Consider the following 16230-nt stretch of genomic DNA (forward strand, 5'->3'; position numbering starts at 1 on the left):
CGGTAATTAGGCACAATAGGGAGGCCGCTCCCACCAGTCAATTAAGAAATTAGTATATTTAAAAAGCATGTGCATAGTTTTATCTCCTCATCACGTCCCTGGGTGGGCTTGAACCACCAACCTTTCGGTTAACAGCCGAACGCGCTGACCAATTGCGCCACAGAGACCGTCGTGAGAGGCCCTTCGGTAATTAGGCATAATAGGGAGGCCGCTCCCACCAGTCAATTAAGAAATTAGTATATTTAAAAAGCATGTGCATAGTTTTATCTCCTCATCATGTCCCTGGGTGGGCTTGAACCACCAACCTTTCGGTTAACAGCCGAACGCGCTGACCAATTGCGCCACAGAGACCGTCGTGAGAGGCCCTTCGGTAATTAGGCACGATAGGGAGCCCGCTCCCACCAGTCATTTAAGAAATGAGTATACTTCAATAACATATGGTGAGTGCATATTTTTTCTCCTCAAAACGTCCCTGGGTGGGCTTGAACCACCAACCTTTCGGTTAACAGCCGAACGCGCTGACCAATTGCGCCACAGAGACCGTCGTGGGAGGCCCTTCGGTAATTAGGCACGATAGGGAGCCCGCTCCCACCAGTCATTTAAGAAATGAGTATACTTCAATAACATATGGCGAGTGCATAGTTTTATCTCCTCAAAACGTCCCTGGATGGGCTTGAACCACCAACCTTTCGGTTAACAGCCGAACGCGCTGACCAATTGCGCCACAGAGACCGTCGTGAGAGGCCCTTCGGTAATTAGGCACAATAGGGAGGCCGCTCCCACCAGTCATTAAAGAATTGAGTATATTTTTAAAACCATGTGCACATTTTTTTCTCCTCATCACGTCCCTGGGTGGGCTTGAACCACCATCCTTTCGGTTAACAGCCGAACGCGCTGACCAATTGCGCCACAGAGACCGTTGTGAGAGGCCCTTCCGTAATTAGGCACAATAGGGAGGCCGCTCCCACCAGTCATTTAAGAATTGAGTATATTTTTAAAACCATGTGCACATTTTTTTCTCCTCATCACGTCCGTGGGTGGGCTTGAACCACCATCCTTTCGGTTAACAGCCGAACGCGCTGACCAATTGCGCCACAGAGACCGCTAGGAGAGGCCCTTCGGTAATTAGGCACGAAAGGGAGCCCGCTCCCACCAGTCATTTAAGAAATGAGTATACTTCAATAACATATGGTGAGTGCATATTTTTTCTCCTCAAAACGTCCCTGGGTGGGCTTGAACCACCAACCTTTCGGTTAACAGCCGAACGCGCTGACCAATTGCGCCACAGAGACCGTCGTGAGAGGCCCTTCGGTAATTAGGCACAATAGGGAGGCCGCTCCCACCAGTCAATTAAGAAATTAGTATATTTAAAAAGCATGTGCATAGTTTTATCTCCTCAAAACGTCCCTGGGTGGGCTTGAACCACCAACCTTTCGGTTAACAGCCGAACGCGCTGACCAATTGCGCCACAGAGACCGTCGTGAGAGGCCCTTCGGTAATTAGGCACAATAGGGAGGCCGCTCCCACCAGTCAATTAAGAAATTAGTATATTTAAAAAGCATGTGCATAGTTTTATCTCCTCATCACGTCCCTGGGTGGGCTTGAACCACCAACCTTTCGGTTAACAGCCGAACGCGCTGACCAATTGCGCCACAGAGACCGTCGTGAGAGGCCCTTCGGTAATTAGGCACAATAGGGAGGCCGCTCCCACCAGTCAATTAAGAAATTAGTATATTTAAAAAGCATGTGCATAGTTTTATCTCCTCATCACGTCCCTGGGTGGGCTTGAACCACCAACCTTTCGATTAACAGCCGAACGCGCTGACCAATTGCGCCACAGAGACCGTCGTGAGAGGCCCTTCGGTAATTAGGCATAATAGGGAGGCCGCTCCCACCAGTCAATTAAGAAATTAGTATATTTAAAAAGCATGTGCATAGTTTTATCTCCTCATCATGTCCCTGGGTGGGCTTGAACCACCAACCTTTCGGTTAACAGCCGAACGCGCTGACCAATTGCGCCACAGAGACCGTCGTGAGAGGCCCTTCGGTAATTAGGCACGATAGGGAGCCCGCTCCCACCAGTCATTTAAGAAATGAGTATACTTCAATAACATATGGCGAGTGCATATTTTTTCTCCTCAAAACGTCCCTGGGTGGGCTTGAACCACCAACCTTTCGGTTAACAGCCGAACGCGCTGACCAATTGCGCCACAGAGACCGCTAGGAGAGGCCCTTCGGTAATTAGGCACGATAGGGAGCCCGCTCCCACCAGTCATTTAAGAAATGAGTATACTTCAATAACATATGGTGAGTGCATATTTTTTCTCCTCAAAACGTCCCTGGGTGGGCTTGAACCACCAACCTTTCGGTTAACAGCCGAACGCGCTGACCAATTGCGCCACAGAGACCGTCGTGAGAGGCCCTTCGGTAATTAGGCACAGCCGAACGCGCTGACCAATTGCGCCACAGAGACCGTCGTGAGAGGCCCTTCGGTAATTAGGCACAATAGGGAGGCCGCTCCCACCAGTCAATTAAGAAATTAGTATATTTAAAAAGCATGTGCATAGTTTTATCTCCTCATCACGTCCCTGGGTGGGCTTGAACCACCAACCTTTCGGTTAACAGCCGAACGCGCTGACCAATTGCGCCACAGAGACCGTCGTGGGAGGCCCTTCGGTAATTAGGCACGATAGGGAGCCCGCTCCCACCAGTCATTTAAGAAATGAGTATACTTCAATAACATATGGTGAGTGCATATTTTTTCTCCTCAAAACGTCCCTGGGTGGGCTTGAACCACCAACCTTTCGGTTAACAGCCGAACGCGCTGACCAATTGCGCCACAGAGACCGTCGTGAGAGGCCCTTCGGTAATTAGGCACAATAGGGAGGCCGCTCCCACCAGTCAATTAAGAAATTAGTATATTTAAAAAGCATGTGCATAGTTTTATCTCCTCAAAACGTCCCTGGGTGGGCTTGAACCACCAACCTTTCGGTTAACAGCCGAACGCGCTGACCAATTGCGCCACAGAGACCGCTAGGAGAGGCCCTTCGGTAATTAGGCACGATAGGGAGCCCGCTCCCACCAGTCATTTAAGAAATGAGTATACTTCAATAACATATGGTGAGTGCATATTTTTTCTCCTCAAAACGTCCCTGGGTGGGCTTGAACCACCAACCTTTCGGTTAACAGCCGAACGCGCTGACCAATTGCGCCACAGAGACCGTCGTGGGAGGCCCTTCGGTAATTAGGCACGATAGGGAGCCCGCTCCCACCAGTCATTTAAGAAATGAGTATACTTCAATAACATATGGCGAGTGCATAGTTTTATCTCCTCAAAACGTCCCTGGATGGGCTTGAACCACCAACCTTTCGGTTAACAGCCGAACGCGCTGACCAATTGCGCCACAGAGACCGTCGTGAGAGGCCCTTCGGTAATTAGGCACAATAGGGAGGCCGCTCCCACCAGTCATTAAAGAATTGAGTATATTTTTAAAACCATGTGCACATTTTTTCTCCTCATCACGTCCCTGGGTGGGCTTGAACCACCATCCTTTCGGTTAACAGCCGAACGCGCTGACCAATTGCGCCACAGAGACCGTTGTGAGAGGCCCTTCCGTAATTAGGCACAATAGGGAGGCCGCTCCCACCAGTCATTTAAGAATTGAGTATATTTTTAAAACCATGTGCACATTTTTTTCTCCTCATCACGTCCGTGGGTGGGCTTGAACCACCATCCTTTCGGTTAACAGCCGACGGTAATTAGGCACAATAGGGAGGCCGCTCCCACCAGTCAATTAAGAAATTAGTATATTTAAAAAGCATGTGCATAGTTTTATCTCCTCAAAACGTCCCTGGGTGGGCTTGAACCACCAACCTTTCGGTTAACAGCCGAACGCGCTGACCAATTGCGCCACAGAGACCGTCGTGAGAGGCCCTTCGGTAATTAGGCACAATAGGGAGGCCGCTCCCACCAGTCAATTAAGAAATTAGTATATTTAAAAAGCATGTGCATAGTTTTATCTCCTCATCACGTCCCTGGGTGGGCTTGAACCACCAACCTTTCGGTTAACAGCCGAACGCGCTGACCAATTGCGCCACAGAGACCGTCGTGAGAGGCCCTTCGGTAATTAGGCACAATAGGGAGGCCGCTCCCACCAGTCAATTAAGAAATTAGTATATTTAAAAAGCATGTGCATAGTTTTATCTCCTCATCACGTCCCTGGGTGGGCTTGAACCACCAACCTTTCGATTAACAGCCGAACGCGCTGACCAATTGCGCCACAGAGACCGTCGTGAGAGGCCCTTCGGTAATTAGGCATAATAGGGAGGCCGCTCCCACCAGTCAATTAAGAAATTAGTATATTTAAAAAGCATGTGCATAGTTTTATCTCCTCATCATGTCCCTGGGTGGGCTTGAACCACCAACCTTTCGGTTAACAGCCGAACGCGCTGACCAATTGCGCCACAGAGACCGTCGTGAGAGGCCCTTCGGTAATTAGGCACGATAGGGAGCCCGCTCCCACCAGTCATTTAAGAAATGAGTATACTTCAATAACATATGGCGAGTGCATATTTTTTCTCCTCAAAACGTCCCTGGGTGGGCTTGAACCACCAACCTTTCGGTTAACAGCCGAACGCGCTGACCAATTGCGCCACAGAGACCGCTAGGAGAGGCCCTTCGGTAATTAGGCACGATAGGGAGCCCGCTCCCACCAGTCATTTAAGAAATGAGTATACTTCAATAACATATGGTGAGTGCATATTTTTTCTCCTCAAAACGTCCCTGGGTGGGCTTGAACCACCAACCTTTCGGTTAACAGCCGAACGCGCTGACCAATTGCGCCACAGAGACCGTCGTGAGAGGCCCTTCGGTAATTAGGCACAGCCGAACGCGCTGACCAATTGCGCCACAGAGACCGTCGTGAGAGGCCCTTCGGTAATTAGGCACAATAGGGAGGCCGCTCCCACCAGTCAATTAAGAAATTAGTATATTTAAAAAGCATGTGCATAGTTTTATCTCCTCATCACGTCCCTGGGTGGGCTTGAACCACCAACCTTTCGGTTAACAGCCGAACGCGCTGACCAATTGCGCCACAGAGACCGTCGTGGGAGGCCCTTCGGTAATTAGGCACGATAGGGAGCCCGCTCCCACCAGTCATTTAAGAAATGAGTATACTTCAATAACATATGGTGAGTGCATATTTTTTCTCCTCAAAACGTCCCTGGGTGGGCTTGAACCACCAACCTTTCGGTTAACAGCCGAACGCGCTGACCAATTGCGCCACAGAGACCGTCGTGAGAGGCCCTTCGGTAATTAGGCACAATAGGGAGGCCGCTCCCACCAGTCAATTAAGAAATTAGTATATTTAAAAAGCATGTGCATAGTTTTATCTCCTCAAAACGTCCCTGGGTGGGCTTGAACCACCAACCTTTCGGTTAACAGCCGAACGCGCTGACCAATTGCGCCACAGAGACCGCTAGGAGAGGCCCTTCGGTAATTAGGCACGATAGGGAGCCCGCTCCCACCAGTCATTTAAGAAATGAGTATACTTCAATAACATATGGTGAGTGCATATTTTTTCTCCTCAAAACGTCCCTGGGTGGGCTTGAACCACCAACCTTTCGGTTAACAGCCGAACGCGCTGACCAATTGCGCCACAGAGACCGTTGTGAGAAGGCCTTGCGTAATTACGCACGATAGGGAGGCCTGTCCCACCAGTTAATTAAGAAATGAGTATACTTCAAAACAATATTGCGAGAGCATATTTTTTCTCCTCAAAACGTCCCTGGGTGGGCTTGAACCACCAACCTTTCGGTTAACAGCCGAAAGCGCTGACCAATTGCGCCACAGAGACCGTCGTGAGAGGCCCTTCGGTAATTAGGCACAATAGGGAGGCCGCTCCCACCAGTCAATTAAGAAATTAGTATATTTAAAAAGCATGTGCATAGTTTTATCTCCTCATCACGTCCCTGGGTGGGCTTGAACCACCAACCTTTCGGTTAACAGCCGAACGCGCTGACCAATTGCGCCACAGAGACCGTCGTGAGAGGCCCTTCGGTAATTAGGCATAATAGGGAGGCCGCTCCCACCAGTCAATTAAGAAATTAGTATATTTAAAAAGCATGTGCATAGTTTTATCTCCTCATCATGTCCCTGGGTGGGCTTGAACCACCAACCTTTCGGTTAACAGCCGAACGCGCTGACCAATTGCGCCACAGAGACCGTCGTGAGAGGCCCTTCGGTAATTAGGCACGATAGGGAGCCCGCTCCCACCAGTCATTTAAGAAATGAGTATACTTCAATAACATATGGTGAGTGCATATTTTTTCTCCTCAAAACGTCCCTGGGTGGGCTTGAACCACCAACCTTTCGGTTAACAGCCGAACGCGCTGACCAATTGCGCCACAGAGACCGTCGTGGGAGGCCCTTCGGTAATTAGGCACGATAGGGAGCCCGCTCCCACCAGTCATTTAAGAAATGAGTATACTTCAATAACATATGGCGAGTGCATAGTTTTATCTCCTCAAAACGTCCCTGGATGGGCTTGAACCACCAACCTTTCGGTTAACAGCCGAACGCGCTGACCAATTGCGCCACAGAGACCGTCGTGAGAGGCCCTTCGGTAATTAGGCACAATAGGGAGGCCGCTCCCACCAGTCATTAAAGAATTGAGTATATTTTTAAAACCATGTGCACATTTTTTTCTCCTCATCACGTCCCTGGGTGGGCTTGAACCACCATCCTTTCGGTTAACAGCCGAACGCGCTGACCAATTGCGCCACAGAGACCGTTGTGAGAGGCCCTTCCGTAATTAGGCACAATAGGGAGGCCGCTCCCACCAGTCATTTAAGAATTGAGTATATTTTTAAAACCATGTGCACATTTTTTTCTCCTCATCACGTCCGTGGGTGGGCTTGAACCACCATCCTTTCGGTTAACAGCCGAACGCGCTGACCAATTGCGCCACAGAGACCGCTAGGAGAGGCCCTTCGGTAATTAGGCACGAAAGGGAGCCCGCTCCCACCAGTCATTTAAGAAATGAGTATACTTCAATAACATATGGTGAGTGCATATTTTTTCTCCTCAAAACGTCCCTGGGTGGGCTTGAACCACCAACCTTTCGGTTAACAGCCGAACGCGCTGACCAATTGCGCCACAGAGACCGTCGTGAGAGGCCCTTCGGTAATTAGGCACAATAGGGAGGCCGCTCCCACCAGTCAATTAAGAAATTAGTATATTTAAAAAGCATGTGCATAGTTTTATCTCCTCAAAACGTCCCTGGGTGGGCTTGAACCACCAACCTTTCGGTTAACAGCCGAACGCGCTGACCAATTGCGCCACAGAGACCGTCGTGAGAGGCCCTTCGGTAATTAGGCACAATAGGGAGGCCGCTCCCACCAGTCAATTAAGAAATTAGTATATTTAAAAAGCATGTGCATAGTTTTATCTCCTCATCACGTCCCTGGGTGGGCTTGAACCACCAACCTTTCGGTTAACAGCCGAACGCGCTGACCAATTGCGCCACAGAGACCGTCGTGAGAGGCCCTTCGGTAATTAGGCACAATAGGGAGGCCGCTCCCACCAGTCAATTAAGAAATTAGTATATTTAAAAAGCATGTGCATAGTTTTATCTCCTCATCACGTCCCTGGGTGGGCTTGAACCACCAACCTTTCGGTTAACAGCCGAACGCGCTGACCAATTGCGCCACAGAGACCGTCGTGGGAGGCCCTTCGGTAATTAGGCACGATAGGGAGCCCGCTCCCACCAGTCATTTAAGAAATGAGTATACTTCAATAACATACACTCACCGGCCACTTTATTAGGTACACCAGTCCAACTGCTCGTTAACACTTAATTTCTAAGCAGCCAATCACATGGCGGCAACTCAGTGCATTTAGGCATGTAGACATTGTCAAGACAATCTCCTGCAGTTCAAACCGAGCATCAGTATGGGGAAGAAAGGTGATTTGAGTGACTTTGAACGTGGCATGATTGTTGGTGCCAGAAGGGCTGGTCTGAGTATTTCAGAAACTGCTAATCTACTGGGATTTTCACGCACAACCATCTCTAGGGTTTACAGAGAATGGTCCGAAAAAGAAAAAACATCCAGTGAGCGGCAGTTCTGTGGGCGGAAATGCCTTGTTGATGCCAGAGGTCAGAGGAGAATGGCCAGACTGGTTCGAGCTGATAGAAGGGCAACAGTGACTCAAACAACCACCCGTTACAACCAAGGTGGGCATAAGAGCATCTCTGAACCCACAGTACGTGGAACTTTGAGGCAGATGGGCTACAGCAGCAGAAGACCACACCGGGTGCCACTCCTTTCAGCTAAGAACAGGAAACTGAGGCTACAATTTGCACAAGCTCATCGAAATTGGACAATAGAAGATTGGAAAAACGTTGTCTGGTCTGATGAGTCTCGATTTCTGCTGCGACATTCGGATGGTAGGGTCAGAATTTGGCGTCTACAACATGAAAGCATGGATCCATCCTGCCTTGTATCAACGGTTCAGGCTGGTGGTGGTGGTGTCATGGTGTGGGGGATATTTTCTTGGCACTCTTTGGGCCCCTTGGTACCAATTGAGCATCGTTGCAACGCCACAGCCTACCTGAGTATTGTTGCTGACCATGTCCATCCCTTTATGACCACAATGTACCCAACTTCTGATGGCTACTTTCAGCAGGATAATGCGCCATGTCATAAAGCTGGAATCATCTCAGACTGGTTTCTTGAACATGACAATGAGTTCGCTGTACTCAAATGGCCTCCACAATCACCAGATCTCAATCCAATAGAGCATCTTTGGGATGTGGTGGAACGGGAGATTCGCATCATGGATGTGCAGCCGACAAATCTGCGGCAACTGTGTGATGCCATCATGTCAATATGGACCAAACTCCCTGAGGAATGCTTCCAGCACCTTGTTGAATCTATGCCACAAAGAATTGAGGCAGTTCTGAAGGCAAAAGGGGGTCCAACCCGTTACTAGCATGGGGTACCTAATAAAGTGGCCGGTGAGTGTATGGCGAGTGCATATTTTTTCTCCTCAAAACGTCCCTGGGTGGGCTTGAACCACCAACCTTTCGGTTAACAGCCGAACGCGCTGACCAATTGCGCCACAGAGACCGTTAGGAGAGGCCCTTCGGTAATTAGGCACAATAGGGAGGCCGCTCCCACCAGTCATTTAAGAATTGAGTATATTTTTAAAACCATGTGCACATTTTTTTCTCCTCATCACGTCCCTGGGTGGGCTTGAACCACCATCCTTTCGGTTAACAGCCGAACGCGCTGACCAATTGCGCCACAGAGACCGTTGTGAGAGGCCCTTCCGTAATTAGGCACAATAGGGAGGCCGCTCCCACCAGTCATTTAAGAATTGAGTATATTTTTAAAACCATGTGCACATTTTTTTCTCCTCATCACGTCCGTGGGTGGGCTTGAACCACCATCCTTTCGGTTAACAGCCGAACGCGCTGACCAATTGCGCCACAGAGACCGCTAGGAGAGGCCCTTCGGTAATTAGGCACGAAAGGGAGCCCGCTCCCACCAGTCATTTAAGAAATGAGTATACTTCAATAACATATGGTGAGTGCATATTTTTTCTCCTCAAAACGTCCCTGGGTGGGCTTGAACCACCAACCTTTCGGTTAACAGCCGAACGCGCTGACCAATTGCGCCACAGAGACCGTCGTGAGAGGCCCTTCGGTAATTAGGCACAATAGGGAGGCCGCTCCCACCAGTCAATTAAGAAATTAGTATATTTAAAAAGCATGTGCATAGTTTTATCTCCTCAAAACGTCCCTGGGTGGGCTTGAAGCACCAACCTTTCGGTTAACAGCCGAACGCGCTGACCAATTGCGCCACAGAGACCGCTAGGAGAGGCCCTTCGGTAATTAGGCACGATAGGGAGCCCGCTCCCACCAGTCATTTAAGAAATGAGTATACTTCAATAACATATGGCGAGTGCATATTTTTTCTCCTCAAAACGTCCCTGGGTGGGCTTGAACCACCAACCTTTCGGTTAACAGCCGAACGCGCTGACCAATTGCGCCACAGAGACCGTCGTGGGAGGCCCTTCGGTAATAAGGCACGATAGGGAGCCCGCTCCCACCAGTCATTTAAGAAATGAGTATACTTCAATAACATATGGTGAGTGCATATTTTTTCTCCTCAAAACGTCCCTGGGTGGGCTTGAACCACCAACCTTTCGGTTAACAGCCGAACGCGCTGACCAATTGCGCCACAGAGACCGTCGTGAGAGGCCCTTCGGTAATAAGGCACGATAGGGAGCCCGCTCCCACCAGTCATTTAAGAAATGAGTATACTTCAATAACATATGGTGAGTGCATATTTTTTCTCCTCAAAACATCCCTGGGTGGGCTTGAACCACCAACCTTTCGGTTAACAGCCGAACGCGCTGACCAATTGCGCCACAGAGACCGTCGTGGGAGGCCCTTCGGTAATTAGGCACGATAGGGAGCCCGCTCCCACCAGTCATTTAAGAAATGAGTATACTTCAATAACATATGGCGAGTGCATATTTTTTCTCCTCAAAACGTCCCTGGGTGGGCTTGAACCACCAACCTTTCGGTTAACAGCCGAACGCGCTGACCAATTGCGCCACAGAGACCGTTAGGAGAGGCCCTTCGGTAATTAGGCACAATAGGGAGGCCGCTCCCACCAGTCATTTAAGAATTGAGTATATTTTTAAAACCATGTGCACATTTTTTTCTCCTCATCACGTCCCTGGGTGGGCTTGAACCACCATCCTTTCGGTTAACAGCCGAACGCGCTGACCAATTGCGCCACAGAGACCGTTGTGAGAGGCCCTTCCGTAATTAGGCACAATAGGGAGGCCGCTCCCACCAGTCATTTAAGAATTGAGTATATTTTTAAAACCATGTGCACATTTTTTTCTCCTCATCACGTCCGTGGGTGGGCTTGAACCACCATCCTTTCGGTTAACAGCCGAACGCGCTGACCAATTGCGCCACAGAGACCGCTAGGAGAGGCCCTTCGGTAATTAGGCACGAAAGGGAGCCCGCTCCCACCAGTCATTTAAGAAATGAGTATACTTCAATAACATATGGTGAGTGCATATTTTTTCTCCTCAAAACGTCCCTGGGTGGGCTTGAACCACCAACCTTTCGGTTAACAGCCGAACGCGCTGACCAATTGCGCCACAGAGACCGTCGTGAGAGGCCCTTCGGTAATTAGGCACAATAGGGAGGCCGCTCCCACCAGTCAATTAAGAAATTAGTATATTTAAAAAGCATGTGCATAGTTTTATCTCCTCAAAACGTCCCTGGGTGGGCTTGAAGCACCAACCTTTCGGTTAACAGCCGAACGCGCTGACCAATTGCGCCACAGAGACCGTCGTGAGAGGCCCTTCGGTAATTAGGCACAATAGGGAGGCCGCTCCCACCAGTCAATTAAGAAATTAGTATATTTAAAAAGCATGTGCATAGTTTTATCTCCTCATCACGTCCCTGGGTGGGCTTGAACCACCAACCTTTCGGTTAAGAAATTAGAATACTTCAATAACATATGGCGAGTGCATATTTTTTCTCCTCAAAACGTCCCTGGGTGGGATTGAACCACCAACCTTTCGGTTAACAGCCGAACGCGCTGACCAATTGCGCCACAGAGACCGTTAGGAGAGGCCCTTCGGTAATTAGGCACGATAGGGAGGCCGCTCCCACCAGTCAATTAAGAAATGAGTATATTTAAAAAGCATGTGCATAGTTTTATCTCCTCATCACGTCCCTGGGTGGGCTTGAACGACCAACCTTTCGGTTAACAGCCGAACGCGCTGACCAATTGGGCCACAGAGACCGTCGTGAGAGGCCCTTCGGTAATTAGGCACGATAGGGAGGCCGCTCCCACCAGTCAATTAAGAATTGAGTATATTTTTAAAACCATGTGCACATTTTTTTCTCCTCATCACGTCCCTGGGTGGGCTTGAACCACCATCCTTTCGGTTAACAGCCGAACGCGCTGACCAATTGCGCCACAGAGACCGTTGTGAGAGGCCCTTCCGTAATTAGGCACAATAGGGAGGCCGCTCCCACCAGTCATTTAAGAATTGAGTATATTTTTAAAACCATGTGCACATTTTTTTCTCCTCATCACGTCCGTGGGTGGGCTTGAACCACCATCCTTTCGGTTAACAGCCGAACGCGCTGACCAATTGCGCCACAGAGACCGCTAGGAGAGGCCCTTCGGTAATTAGGCACGAAAGGGAGCCCGCTCCCACCAGTCATTTAAGAAATGAGTATACTTCAATAACATATGGTGAGTGCATATTTTTTCTCCTCAAAACGTCCCTGGGTGGGCTTGAACCACCAACCTTTCGGTTAACAGCCGAACGCGCTGACCAATTGCGCCACAGAGACCGTCGTGAGAGGCCCTTCGGTAATTAGGCACAATAGGGAGGCCGCTCCCACCAGTCAATTAAGAAATTAGTATATTTAAAAAGCATGTGCATAGTTTTATCTCCTCAAAACGTCCCTGGGTGGGCTTGAACCACCAACCTTTCGGTTAACAGCCGAACGCGCTGACCAATTGCGCCACAGAGACCGTCGTGGGAGGCCCTTCGGTAATTAGGCACGATAGGGAGCCCGCTCCCACCAGTCATTTAAGAAATGAGTATACTTCAATAACATATGGCGAGTGCATATTTTTTCTCCTCAAAACGTCCCTGGGTGGGCTTGAACCACCAACCTTTCGGTTAACAGCCGAACGCGCTGACCAATTGCGCCACAGAGACCGTCGTGAGAGGCCCTTCGGTAATTAGGCACAATAGGGAGGCCGCTCCCACCAGTCAATTAAGAAATTAGTATATTTAAAAAGCATGTGCATAGTTTTATCTCCTCAAAACGTCCCTGGGTGGGCTTGAACCACCAACCTTTCGGTTAACAGCCGAACGCGCTGACCAATTGCGCCACAGAGACCGCTAGGAGAGGCCCTTCGGTAATTAGGCACGATAGGGAGCCCGCTCCCACCAGTCATTTAAGAAATGAGTATACTTCAATAACATATGGTGAGTGCATATTTTTTCTCCTCAAAACGTCCCTGGGTGGGCTTGAACCACCAACCTTTCGGTTAACAGCCGAACGCGCTGACCAATTGCGCCACAGAGACCGTCGTGGGAGGCCCTTCGGTAATTAGGCACGATAGGGAGGCCTGTCCCACCAGTTAATTAAGAAATGAGTATACTTCAAAACAATATTGCGAGAGCATATTTTTTCTCCTCAAAACGTCCCTGGCTGGGCTTGAACCACCAACCTTTCGGTTAACAGCCGAACGCGCTGACCAATTGCGCCACAGAAATGGTCGTGAGAGGCCCTTCGGTAATTAGGCACAATAGGGAGGCCGCTCCCACCAGTCAATTAAGAAATTAGTATATTTAAAAAGCATGTGCATAGTTTTATCTCCTCATCACGTCCCTGGGTGGGCTTGAACCACCAACCTTTCAGTTAACAGCCGAACGCGCTGACCAATTGCGCCACAGAGACCGTCGTGAGAGGCCCTTCGGTAATTAGGCATAATAGGGAGGCCGCTCCCACCAGTCAATTAAGAAATTAGTATATTTAAAAAGCATGTGCATAGTTTTATCTCCTCATCACGTCCCTGGGTGGGCTTGAACCACCAACCTTTCGGTTAACAGCCGAACGCGCTGACCAATTGCGCCACAGAGACCGTCGTGAGAGGCCCTTCGGTAATTAGGCACGATAGGGAGCCCGCTCCCACCAGTCATTTAAGAAATGAGTATACTTCAATAACATATGGTGAGTGCATATTTTTTCTCCTCAAAACGTCCCTGGGTGGGCTTAAACCACCAACCTTTCGGTTAACAGCCGAACGCGCTGACCAATTGCGCCACAGAGACCGTCGTGGGAGGCCCTTCGGTAATTAGGCACGATAGGGAGCCCGCTCCCACCAGTCATTTAAGAAATGAGTATACTTCAATAACATATGGCGAGTGCATATTTTTTCTCCTCAAAACGTCCCTGGGTGGGCTTGAACCACCAACCTTTCGGTTAACAGCCGAACGCGCTGACCAATTGCGCCACAGAGACCGTCGTGAGAGGCCCTTCGGTAATTAGGCACAATAGGGAGGCCACCAACCTTTCGGTTAACAGCCGAACGCGCTGACCAATTGCGCCACAGAGACCGTCGTGGGAGGCCCTTCGGTAATTAGGCACGATAGGGAGCCCGCTCCCACCAGTCATTTAAGAAATGAGTATACTTCAATAACATATGGCGAGTGCATATTTTTTCTCCTCAAAACGTCCCTGGGTGGGCTTGAACCACCAACCTTTCGGTTAACAGCCGAACGCGCTGACCAATTGCGCCACAGAGACCGTCGTGAGAGGCCCTTCGGTAATTAGGCACAATAGGGAGGCCGCTCCCACCAGTCAATTAAGAAATTAGTATATTTAAAAAGCATGTGCATAGTTTTATCTCCTCAAAACGTCCCTGGGTGGGCTTGAACCACCAACCTTTCGGTTAACAGCCGAACGCGCTGACCAATTGCGCCACAGAGACCGCTAGGAGAGGCCCTTCGGTAATTAGGCACGATAGGGAGCCCGCTCCCACCAGTCATTTAAGAAATGAGTATACTTCAATAACATATGGTGAGTGCATATTTTTTCTCCTCAAAACGTCCCTGGGTGGGCTTGAACCACCAACCTTTCGTTTAACAGCCGAACGCGCTGACCAATTGCGCCACAGAGACCGTCGTGGGAGGCCCTTCGGTAATTAGGCACGATAGGGAGGCCTGTCCCACCAGTTAATTAAGAAATGAGTATACTTCAAAACAATATTGCGAGAGCATATTTTTTCTCCTCAAAACGTCCCTGGCTGGGCTTGAACCACCAACCTTTCGGTTAACAGCCGAACGCGCTGACCAATTGCGCCACAGAAATGGTCGTGAGAGGCCCTTCGGTAATTAGGCACAATAGGGAGGCCGCTCCCACCAGTCAATTAAGAAATTAGTATATTTAAAAAGCATGTGCATAGTTTTATCTCCTCATCACGTCCCTGGGTGGGCTTGAACCACCAACCTTTCGGTTAACAGCCGAACGCGCTGACCAATTGCGCCACAGAGACCGTCGTGAGAGGCCCTTCGGTAATTAGGCATAATAGGGAGGCCGCTCCCACCAGTCAATTAAGAAATTAGTATATTTAAAAAGCATGTGCATAGTTTTATCTCCTCATCACGTCCCTGGGTGGGCTTGAACCACCAACCTTTCGGTTAACAGCCGAACGCGCTGACCAATTGCGCCACAGAGACCGTCGTGAGAGGCCCTTCGGTAATTAGGCACGATAGGGAGCCCGCTCCCACCAGTCATTTAAGAAATGAGTATACTTCAATAACATATGGTGAGTGCATATTTTTTCTCCTCAAAACGTCCCTGGGTGGGCTTGAACCACCAACCTTTCGGTTAACAGCCGAACGCGCTGACCAATTGCGCCACAGAGACCGTCGTGGGAGGCCCTTCGGTAATTAGGCACGATAGGGAGGCCTGTCCCACCAGTTAATTAAGAAATGAGTATACTTCAAAACAATATTGCGAGAGCATATTTTTTCTCCTCAAAACGTCCCTGGCTGGGCTTGAACCACCAACCTTTCGGTTAACAGCCGAACGCGCTGACCAATTGCGCCACAGAAATGGTCGTGAGAGGCCCTTCGGTAATTAGGCACAATAGGGAGGCCGCTCCCACCAGTCAATTAAGAAATTAGTATATTTAAAAAGCATGTGCATAGTTTTATCTCCTCATCACGTCCCTGGGTGGGCTTGAACCACCAACCTTTCAGTTAACAGCCGAACGCGCTGACCAATTGCGCCACAGAGACCGTCGTGAGAGGCCCTTCGGTAATTAGGCATAATAGGGAGGCCGCTCCCACCAGTCAATTAAGAAATTAGTATATTTAAAAAGCATGTGCATAGTTTTATCTCCTCATCACGTCCCTGGGTGGGCTTGAACCACCAACCTTTCGGTTAACAGCCGAACGCGCTGACCAATTGCGCCACAGAGACCGTCGTGAGAGGCCCTTCGGTAATTAGGCACGATAGGGAGCCCGCTCCCACCAGTCATTTAAGAAATGAGTATACTTCAATAACATATGGTGAGTGCATATTTTTTCTCCTCAAAACGTCCCTGGGTGGGCTTAAACCACCAACCTTTCGGTTAACAGCCGAACGCGCTGACCAATTGCGC

At 49.4% G+C, this 16230-nt stretch overlaps 55 non-coding genes across 55 annotated transcripts; all 55 read right to left on the bottom strand.

The window, feature by feature from the left end:
* Window positions 1-93: 93 nt before the first annotated feature.
* Window positions 94-167, bottom strand: trnan-guu (transfer RNA asparagine (anticodon GUU)). Its single transcript has one exon. It is a non-coding gene; the product is annotated as a tRNA-Asn (tRNA).
* Window positions 168-277: 110 nt separating this feature from the next.
* trnan-guu (transfer RNA asparagine (anticodon GUU)) lies at window positions 278-351 on the bottom strand. Its single transcript has one exon. It is a non-coding gene; the product is annotated as a tRNA-Asn (tRNA).
* Window positions 352-467: 116 nt separating this feature from the next.
* Window positions 468-541, bottom strand: trnan-guu (transfer RNA asparagine (anticodon GUU)). Its single transcript has one exon. It is a non-coding gene; the product is annotated as a tRNA-Asn (tRNA).
* Window positions 542-843: 302 nt separating this feature from the next.
* Window positions 844-917, bottom strand: trnan-guu (transfer RNA asparagine (anticodon GUU)). Its single transcript has one exon. It is a non-coding gene; the product is annotated as a tRNA-Asn (tRNA).
* Window positions 918-1218: 301 nt separating this feature from the next.
* trnan-guu (transfer RNA asparagine (anticodon GUU)) lies at window positions 1219-1292 on the bottom strand. The gene has a single exon. It is a non-coding gene; the product is annotated as a tRNA-Asn (tRNA).
* Window positions 1293-1402: 110 nt separating this feature from the next.
* On the bottom strand, window positions 1403-1476 carry trnan-guu (transfer RNA asparagine (anticodon GUU)). The gene has a single exon. It is a non-coding gene; the product is annotated as a tRNA-Asn (tRNA).
* Window positions 1477-1586: 110 nt separating this feature from the next.
* On the bottom strand, window positions 1587-1660 carry trnan-guu (transfer RNA asparagine (anticodon GUU)). Its single transcript has one exon. It is a non-coding gene; the product is annotated as a tRNA-Asn (tRNA).
* Window positions 1661-1954: 294 nt separating this feature from the next.
* trnan-guu (transfer RNA asparagine (anticodon GUU)) lies at window positions 1955-2028 on the bottom strand. Its single transcript has one exon. It is a non-coding gene; the product is annotated as a tRNA-Asn (tRNA).
* A 116-nt stretch (window positions 2029-2144) lies between these two features.
* Window positions 2145-2218, bottom strand: trnan-guu (transfer RNA asparagine (anticodon GUU)). The gene has a single exon. It is a non-coding gene; the product is annotated as a tRNA-Asn (tRNA).
* A 116-nt stretch (window positions 2219-2334) lies between these two features.
* On the bottom strand, window positions 2335-2408 carry trnan-guu (transfer RNA asparagine (anticodon GUU)). The gene has a single exon. It is a non-coding gene; the product is annotated as a tRNA-Asn (tRNA).
* Window positions 2409-2583: 175 nt separating this feature from the next.
* trnan-guu (transfer RNA asparagine (anticodon GUU)) lies at window positions 2584-2657 on the bottom strand. The gene has a single exon. It is a non-coding gene; the product is annotated as a tRNA-Asn (tRNA).
* Window positions 2658-2773: 116 nt separating this feature from the next.
* Window positions 2774-2847, bottom strand: trnan-guu (transfer RNA asparagine (anticodon GUU)). The gene has a single exon. It is a non-coding gene; the product is annotated as a tRNA-Asn (tRNA).
* Window positions 2848-2957: 110 nt separating this feature from the next.
* trnan-guu (transfer RNA asparagine (anticodon GUU)) lies at window positions 2958-3031 on the bottom strand. The gene has a single exon. It is a non-coding gene; the product is annotated as a tRNA-Asn (tRNA).
* Window positions 3032-3147: 116 nt separating this feature from the next.
* On the bottom strand, window positions 3148-3221 carry trnan-guu (transfer RNA asparagine (anticodon GUU)). The gene has a single exon. It is a non-coding gene; the product is annotated as a tRNA-Asn (tRNA).
* Window positions 3222-3522: 301 nt separating this feature from the next.
* On the bottom strand, window positions 3523-3596 carry trnan-guu (transfer RNA asparagine (anticodon GUU)). Its single transcript has one exon. It is a non-coding gene; the product is annotated as a tRNA-Asn (tRNA).
* Window positions 3597-3846: 250 nt separating this feature from the next.
* trnan-guu (transfer RNA asparagine (anticodon GUU)) lies at window positions 3847-3920 on the bottom strand. Its single transcript has one exon. It is a non-coding gene; the product is annotated as a tRNA-Asn (tRNA).
* Window positions 3921-4030: 110 nt separating this feature from the next.
* Window positions 4031-4104, bottom strand: trnan-guu (transfer RNA asparagine (anticodon GUU)). The gene has a single exon. It is a non-coding gene; the product is annotated as a tRNA-Asn (tRNA).
* A 294-nt stretch (window positions 4105-4398) lies between these two features.
* trnan-guu (transfer RNA asparagine (anticodon GUU)) lies at window positions 4399-4472 on the bottom strand. The gene has a single exon. It is a non-coding gene; the product is annotated as a tRNA-Asn (tRNA).
* A 116-nt stretch (window positions 4473-4588) lies between these two features.
* trnan-guu (transfer RNA asparagine (anticodon GUU)) lies at window positions 4589-4662 on the bottom strand. Its single transcript has one exon. It is a non-coding gene; the product is annotated as a tRNA-Asn (tRNA).
* Window positions 4663-4778: 116 nt separating this feature from the next.
* On the bottom strand, window positions 4779-4852 carry trnan-guu (transfer RNA asparagine (anticodon GUU)). The gene has a single exon. It is a non-coding gene; the product is annotated as a tRNA-Asn (tRNA).
* A 175-nt stretch (window positions 4853-5027) lies between these two features.
* On the bottom strand, window positions 5028-5101 carry trnan-guu (transfer RNA asparagine (anticodon GUU)). Its single transcript has one exon. It is a non-coding gene; the product is annotated as a tRNA-Asn (tRNA).
* Window positions 5102-5217: 116 nt separating this feature from the next.
* On the bottom strand, window positions 5218-5291 carry trnan-guu (transfer RNA asparagine (anticodon GUU)). Its single transcript has one exon. It is a non-coding gene; the product is annotated as a tRNA-Asn (tRNA).
* Window positions 5292-5401: 110 nt separating this feature from the next.
* On the bottom strand, window positions 5402-5475 carry trnan-guu (transfer RNA asparagine (anticodon GUU)). Its single transcript has one exon. It is a non-coding gene; the product is annotated as a tRNA-Asn (tRNA).
* Window positions 5476-5591: 116 nt separating this feature from the next.
* Window positions 5592-5665, bottom strand: trnan-guu (transfer RNA asparagine (anticodon GUU)). The gene has a single exon. It is a non-coding gene; the product is annotated as a tRNA-Asn (tRNA).
* A 300-nt stretch (window positions 5666-5965) lies between these two features.
* On the bottom strand, window positions 5966-6039 carry trnan-guu (transfer RNA asparagine (anticodon GUU)). Its single transcript has one exon. It is a non-coding gene; the product is annotated as a tRNA-Asn (tRNA).
* Window positions 6040-6149: 110 nt separating this feature from the next.
* On the bottom strand, window positions 6150-6223 carry trnan-guu (transfer RNA asparagine (anticodon GUU)). The gene has a single exon. It is a non-coding gene; the product is annotated as a tRNA-Asn (tRNA).
* A 116-nt stretch (window positions 6224-6339) lies between these two features.
* Window positions 6340-6413, bottom strand: trnan-guu (transfer RNA asparagine (anticodon GUU)). The gene has a single exon. It is a non-coding gene; the product is annotated as a tRNA-Asn (tRNA).
* Window positions 6414-6715: 302 nt separating this feature from the next.
* Window positions 6716-6789, bottom strand: trnan-guu (transfer RNA asparagine (anticodon GUU)). Its single transcript has one exon. It is a non-coding gene; the product is annotated as a tRNA-Asn (tRNA).
* A 301-nt stretch (window positions 6790-7090) lies between these two features.
* On the bottom strand, window positions 7091-7164 carry trnan-guu (transfer RNA asparagine (anticodon GUU)). Its single transcript has one exon. It is a non-coding gene; the product is annotated as a tRNA-Asn (tRNA).
* A 110-nt stretch (window positions 7165-7274) lies between these two features.
* On the bottom strand, window positions 7275-7348 carry trnan-guu (transfer RNA asparagine (anticodon GUU)). The gene has a single exon. It is a non-coding gene; the product is annotated as a tRNA-Asn (tRNA).
* A 110-nt stretch (window positions 7349-7458) lies between these two features.
* Window positions 7459-7532, bottom strand: trnan-guu (transfer RNA asparagine (anticodon GUU)). Its single transcript has one exon. It is a non-coding gene; the product is annotated as a tRNA-Asn (tRNA).
* Window positions 7533-7642: 110 nt separating this feature from the next.
* Window positions 7643-7716, bottom strand: trnan-guu (transfer RNA asparagine (anticodon GUU)). Its single transcript has one exon. It is a non-coding gene; the product is annotated as a tRNA-Asn (tRNA).
* Window positions 7717-9055: 1339 nt separating this feature from the next.
* On the bottom strand, window positions 9056-9129 carry trnan-guu (transfer RNA asparagine (anticodon GUU)). Its single transcript has one exon. It is a non-coding gene; the product is annotated as a tRNA-Asn (tRNA).
* A 111-nt stretch (window positions 9130-9240) lies between these two features.
* trnan-guu (transfer RNA asparagine (anticodon GUU)) lies at window positions 9241-9314 on the bottom strand. Its single transcript has one exon. It is a non-coding gene; the product is annotated as a tRNA-Asn (tRNA).
* Window positions 9315-9615: 301 nt separating this feature from the next.
* On the bottom strand, window positions 9616-9689 carry trnan-guu (transfer RNA asparagine (anticodon GUU)). Its single transcript has one exon. It is a non-coding gene; the product is annotated as a tRNA-Asn (tRNA).
* Window positions 9690-9989: 300 nt separating this feature from the next.
* trnan-guu (transfer RNA asparagine (anticodon GUU)) lies at window positions 9990-10063 on the bottom strand. The gene has a single exon. It is a non-coding gene; the product is annotated as a tRNA-Asn (tRNA).
* A 116-nt stretch (window positions 10064-10179) lies between these two features.
* trnan-guu (transfer RNA asparagine (anticodon GUU)) lies at window positions 10180-10253 on the bottom strand. The gene has a single exon. It is a non-coding gene; the product is annotated as a tRNA-Asn (tRNA).
* Window positions 10254-10559: 306 nt separating this feature from the next.
* On the bottom strand, window positions 10560-10633 carry trnan-guu (transfer RNA asparagine (anticodon GUU)). The gene has a single exon. It is a non-coding gene; the product is annotated as a tRNA-Asn (tRNA).
* A 111-nt stretch (window positions 10634-10744) lies between these two features.
* On the bottom strand, window positions 10745-10818 carry trnan-guu (transfer RNA asparagine (anticodon GUU)). The gene has a single exon. It is a non-coding gene; the product is annotated as a tRNA-Asn (tRNA).
* A 301-nt stretch (window positions 10819-11119) lies between these two features.
* On the bottom strand, window positions 11120-11193 carry trnan-guu (transfer RNA asparagine (anticodon GUU)). The gene has a single exon. It is a non-coding gene; the product is annotated as a tRNA-Asn (tRNA).
* A 387-nt stretch (window positions 11194-11580) lies between these two features.
* On the bottom strand, window positions 11581-11654 carry trnan-guu (transfer RNA asparagine (anticodon GUU)). The gene has a single exon. It is a non-coding gene; the product is annotated as a tRNA-Asn (tRNA).
* A 295-nt stretch (window positions 11655-11949) lies between these two features.
* Window positions 11950-12023, bottom strand: trnan-guu (transfer RNA asparagine (anticodon GUU)). Its single transcript has one exon. It is a non-coding gene; the product is annotated as a tRNA-Asn (tRNA).
* Window positions 12024-12324: 301 nt separating this feature from the next.
* Window positions 12325-12398, bottom strand: trnan-guu (transfer RNA asparagine (anticodon GUU)). Its single transcript has one exon. It is a non-coding gene; the product is annotated as a tRNA-Asn (tRNA).
* Window positions 12399-12508: 110 nt separating this feature from the next.
* Window positions 12509-12582, bottom strand: trnan-guu (transfer RNA asparagine (anticodon GUU)). The gene has a single exon. It is a non-coding gene; the product is annotated as a tRNA-Asn (tRNA).
* Window positions 12583-12698: 116 nt separating this feature from the next.
* trnan-guu (transfer RNA asparagine (anticodon GUU)) lies at window positions 12699-12772 on the bottom strand. The gene has a single exon. It is a non-coding gene; the product is annotated as a tRNA-Asn (tRNA).
* Window positions 12773-12882: 110 nt separating this feature from the next.
* Window positions 12883-12956, bottom strand: trnan-guu (transfer RNA asparagine (anticodon GUU)). The gene has a single exon. It is a non-coding gene; the product is annotated as a tRNA-Asn (tRNA).
* A 116-nt stretch (window positions 12957-13072) lies between these two features.
* trnan-guu (transfer RNA asparagine (anticodon GUU)) lies at window positions 13073-13146 on the bottom strand. The gene has a single exon. It is a non-coding gene; the product is annotated as a tRNA-Asn (tRNA).
* A 484-nt stretch (window positions 13147-13630) lies between these two features.
* On the bottom strand, window positions 13631-13704 carry trnan-guu (transfer RNA asparagine (anticodon GUU)). The gene has a single exon. It is a non-coding gene; the product is annotated as a tRNA-Asn (tRNA).
* A 306-nt stretch (window positions 13705-14010) lies between these two features.
* trnan-guu (transfer RNA asparagine (anticodon GUU)) lies at window positions 14011-14084 on the bottom strand. Its single transcript has one exon. It is a non-coding gene; the product is annotated as a tRNA-Asn (tRNA).
* A 211-nt stretch (window positions 14085-14295) lies between these two features.
* On the bottom strand, window positions 14296-14369 carry trnan-guu (transfer RNA asparagine (anticodon GUU)). The gene has a single exon. It is a non-coding gene; the product is annotated as a tRNA-Asn (tRNA).
* Window positions 14370-14479: 110 nt separating this feature from the next.
* trnan-guu (transfer RNA asparagine (anticodon GUU)) lies at window positions 14480-14553 on the bottom strand. Its single transcript has one exon. It is a non-coding gene; the product is annotated as a tRNA-Asn (tRNA).
* Window positions 14554-15043: 490 nt separating this feature from the next.
* trnan-guu (transfer RNA asparagine (anticodon GUU)) lies at window positions 15044-15117 on the bottom strand. The gene has a single exon. It is a non-coding gene; the product is annotated as a tRNA-Asn (tRNA).
* A 110-nt stretch (window positions 15118-15227) lies between these two features.
* On the bottom strand, window positions 15228-15301 carry trnan-guu (transfer RNA asparagine (anticodon GUU)). Its single transcript has one exon. It is a non-coding gene; the product is annotated as a tRNA-Asn (tRNA).
* Window positions 15302-15417: 116 nt separating this feature from the next.
* trnan-guu (transfer RNA asparagine (anticodon GUU)) lies at window positions 15418-15491 on the bottom strand. Its single transcript has one exon. It is a non-coding gene; the product is annotated as a tRNA-Asn (tRNA).
* Window positions 15492-15975: 484 nt separating this feature from the next.
* trnan-guu (transfer RNA asparagine (anticodon GUU)) lies at window positions 15976-16049 on the bottom strand. The gene has a single exon. It is a non-coding gene; the product is annotated as a tRNA-Asn (tRNA).
* Window positions 16050-16230: the final 181 nt, after the last annotated feature.

Source organism: Pungitius pungitius, chromosome 1 (assembly GCF_949316345.1).
Source record: "Pungitius pungitius chromosome 1, fPunPun2.1, whole genome shotgun sequence".
Lineage (NCBI taxonomy): Eukaryota > Metazoa > Chordata > Actinopteri > Perciformes > Gasterosteidae > Pungitius > Pungitius pungitius.